General features: G+C 47.4%; 1 protein-coding gene and 1 long non-coding RNA gene across 2 annotated transcripts in view; both read left to right on the plus strand.

The window, feature by feature from the left end:
• Positions 1-4,208, plus strand: part of NQO2 (NAD(P)H quinone dehydrogenase 2) — a 16,822-nt gene that overhangs the window by 7,413 nt on the left and 5,201 nt on the right. The window lies entirely within an intron of this gene.
• On the plus strand, positions 3,418-3,938 carry LOC108504109. The gene is made up of 2 exons (XR_001876997.1): positions 3,418-3,522; positions 3,885-3,938. It is a non-coding gene; the product is annotated as an uncharacterized LOC108504109 (long non-coding RNA).

Here is a 4,208-nt window from a genome sequence, read left to right on the forward strand (position 1 = left end):
TTTTAATTGTCCAGGGAATATGCTGCCCTTACTCACACTTGTCATTTAAAAGAGCAGGAGTGGCCATGAGGGCTCTACCTTGTGCCTTTGAGCTATGAAGCCAGATCATGAGCAGTGCAAAAGGATGTACAGTTGCACAGTGACTTTGACAGCTGGAAAGCCTTGTGGGTAGCCTTGTGCTTTTCCACATATTCACAAAGCAATGTTAAAGCTACAACACCTACCAAAAAAGGGGGAAAACAAATACAAATATTGTACAGTGGTAGGTGCATGAATTGCCTTCCTTTGTAGACTGCACCTCCCATTTGTAAACTAAGTAGCTTCCTAAAATCAAAGGGACCTCTCTATTTTGGTTGCCCTCAGTGGAGACAAAAAGGAATCCTGGGTGCTTCCTGCCCCTTCACACCAGTCAGGGTTGGTGTTTGGGTCTGGAGGGCATTTGCATCCCCTCCACCATCAGAGTCAATGGGCTTCCTTGGAGATCTCCAGCACTGGCAGCTGGCAAGGCAGCATGCCTACCTGAAAACCTGCAGGAGCACTGTCTGTCTGTGGGTCAGGATCTAGTGGGACAAAAGGACTGTCTGGCTCTTAACATCCGTGATTTTTACCTTGAATTGTAGCAGGATTATTTTTGAGAGCTGTTAACCCTGTTGGTTCATATGGCAAGGGGCAGGTTTCTCACTTAGCTACCCAACTTCTTGCTTTGACCAGCTCACCTAACAGCTGGCTTTGCACTTTGGTATTAAAAGGAAGTGGCCCAAATAAGGAACAGTCTCCTGAGTCACTGCCAACTGACGCTTAGGCCTCTGCATACAACATGTGCATCTGCCACACCTTCTTTGTGCCAGTCTTGTCACACCCCAGCCTCACAGTTCTTTAAGGGCTATTTGGATAATAAACATGCTGAGCCCAGACTCTGCACTGACAGTGTAAGCTGATACACCAGACTGGGAAGTGCTACTGCAGGGAAAGAGTCACATGTTCCTGTTCCGTCTGGTATGAAGTGAAGGGCCACCTCCTGCGGAGACATTCCCTGGGAAACAGTGCTGCCCAAAGCTGTTGTAGGTGTCTGCTTCAGGGTATGTGAGAGACACCGTGTCTTTAGGTTACACAAGGGTGCTGCTCTTGCAATTCTTTGGAAGCCAGTCAAGTGTGCAGTGACAGTGAGTGCTGTGCCAAGAGTTACTGTCCTTGTTCTGACATGCTTTCAGTGCCTGCTAGGCAACACACTGCGCTGGGGCTCTTTGCAAAACTCAAAGGAGAATTTTACTACATGGGGGAACAACAGTGAGTGGTCTGTGGTTAATAAGGAGAGAGATATTAAGTAGCAGTATTACTTTCTTAGTAGTACTGGAAATGTTACAGCCATTTTGAATTAAGAATGATTGTCCTGCTAAATCACATTATGGTATAAGTAAAATGTCATCCTGCCAAAACAGCATTGATTTCACCAGAATAAAACTAGAATTAGGTGAGTAACTTGTACCTGTGTTTCTAGCTGGGGAGAAGGATATAAGGGCAACATGCTTTTCTCTCCCATTTAGTCTGGGGATTTTTTTTTTTTGTCAGTGGTGCTTCTCTCCCACAGATGTCTAGGCAATGCTCTGGTCTTCTTCTCTGACAATTTTTTCCAGAAATCATAACTGAATTTCTTTTATTTGATGTTCTGAAATGGCAGGTCAAACATGCTTGCAACTTCAGAAAAACACAGGGAAACAAACAGATCCTCATCTTAACTGTGTTACCAAGAAGCCTCATAGCCTAGAGAAATCAAAACTGATTTCTTGCAGGTCTGCAAAAAACCTAACTTTTAAAGGCAGGTATAGGTAGTTCATTCTGTGGCTTTAATATTTTATTACTGGAACAATGTCACTGAAGTGAGCTGCCTGCTTGCAGAGGAATGTACTTTTTAATAGACTAGTTATCGAAAGGTTGTGCTGAAGAGAGGAACAGCCAATAACAAACACCACACATAATGGAAGTACTGCTTATTTTTTCTTTCTTTTTTTTTTTAAAGAAAAATCCTTCTATGTTAGATATTCTAAAGCCTAAAGAGTCTATGCTACACAGAAGAGATGCAAAGAATTTAAGCTGAGGTTGCACTCAACTTAGTGCTGGATAATTGTCTCATCATTCTAAGAGTATTAAAATACTCAGTTAAAGCAGCTTGAATGCACAGGAATTCTGATGTGTTTGGAAAATGCAGGAAGGAGACAAAAGACCAGTTTCTTCCCTAGGACTGTGCAGCCAAAATATAGCTGTTTCTGAATTGATGCTGATGAAATGAGAAAGCATTTTGTTAATATCCCACAGAATAAACCAAGGCCTAATCAGCTTGTCCACACAACAGATTGCCACACCTGCAAATGCTATTGTACCACAGTGAGATATGCAGAGCAAAGGTGGTTCTTTACTGGAGCTTAATAAGAAGCCAAGAGGAAACAAAATCTTCTCAATATACTCTACATGTACACCCTTGTATTTCTGTCACTTGTTGCTAGGCCACAGCTCAGCATCTAGGGGAGACCTCAAGTGGTTGTCTTCTGAACTTAACTGCAGTGAAAATTTGTGGCAATTGTGAAAATTGAAATTCTGAGAAAGTGAAAATTGGGTGTGGAGCCCAGAATTAATGTTTCAGCACTGAGTCATGGGAATCTCATCCCTGCTGGGCCAGGCAGAGCTGGGCCAGAAAGGGACTGCCACAGCATGCTTATGCTCAGGTCCCTACAGAATTTGGGATTCATCGGAGACATGGAGAGGGATAAGCCTCTAAAGAGATACCTGGCAGCAAACTACAAATGGAGAGGAAGAAGCAGAAAAAAATTAAACCTCTCTTTGCAAAATTTACTACTACAACACAGCCTTTAAAGTTCATACCAGGAAAATATATGCAAAGTCACCTTCCCATTATGACACAAGCTTACTGTGGCTGGATTTTACTTAAGACTAAGGAGATAAGTAACCATTCCAGGTAGCCTTGGTCTAGCACTGTGGAGGTTGATCACTTCATCTTGAAAGTGATCACTAAGGCTGTTCTACCTCTCCAAAACCATAGCCACCCACGTCCTACTGTGTCCCATCTGCCTTTCCAAAGAGACAACTTTCAGGAAGCTGGCAGGCAGGAGTCCCCTGCCCCTGGCAGATGCATGTGGCCAGCAGAAGGCACAAATCAGGCTATGGCTCCCGCTAGAAGAGCAGATATGGGTACGTGGGCTGTTTAGGAATTCACACACTACTTTGCTGACCACCACAGGGAGAAATGAAGATCGAGTTCTGTACCTGGAGAAGACCTGAGAACCAAAAAAAAAAAATAACCCCACAGATGATGTAGGTGTCACTTGCGGTCACAGCAGCGGGGACGTGCACTCGACCGTGCGCGGACTGGAGTGGAACCGCGGCCGCGGGCGGCGCCGATCCCGATCCCGCCCCGCGCTGGCGTTGCCCCAGGGCCCGGGGAGCGGGGCCGCCGGGAAGAGCCGCTCCCAGCTCCGCCGCAGATGTGCGCCGGGCCCCGAGGAGCAGGTGAGGGCACCCCGGCTTGCTCTGGGGCCGGGGATCCGGGGGCCGCTCCCAAAACGCTTTCCAGAGGGCGGCACGAGACCGGGAGCGGCGCGATGGCCTCGGCGCAGCCACGGGTCGAGGCGGCCGTGCCGGCGGCCGGAGGCGAATTCCAGGGCCAGGGCCGAAAGCCATAGGAACCCTTCCCGCTCCCAGGGAACGCTGACGGCCCGGCCCATCCCGGCAGGTCGTGCTTGGCCAGTGCCAGCCTGTGCGTGAGTGTGTGTGCAAACACACACACCGGTACATTTCCCACTGCAACAGCGGTTCTCCTCGCACCTATTCCTGGTGTTTCTCACTAGCACGTCTCTCCTTTGAGTTCTCAGGCCATACCAGATTCTCAGGAGAGAAGCTCCCCAGTGCTCCCGGACAATGGCAGGTAAGAGCAAATGCGAATAAAAATGCTGCTCACTCCAGGCCTGGGCAAAGGGCACCTCAGGGATGGGGCCTTGCTGCTGTGTTTAGTTGTGACTTTGAGGTCTTAACTTTTTCAAACCACTGAAATTATTCAGTAAGTGATGCCTTGGAAAACTCCGGTCTCCCCAAACACAGTGTCCAGGCGCCTTTCGCTCCAGCGAAAGGAAAACAATCTGACAACTTTGCAGAATAAATCTTACCGCCTCTTGGACATTTTGGCATCTCCAGGTAGT

This window comes from Lepidothrix coronata, unplaced genomic scaffold (assembly GCF_001604755.1).
Source record: "Lepidothrix coronata isolate B3197 unplaced genomic scaffold, Lepidothrix_coronata-1.0 Scaffold152, whole genome shotgun sequence".
Taxonomy (NCBI): Eukaryota; Metazoa; Chordata; class Aves; order Passeriformes; family Pipridae; genus Lepidothrix; species Lepidothrix coronata.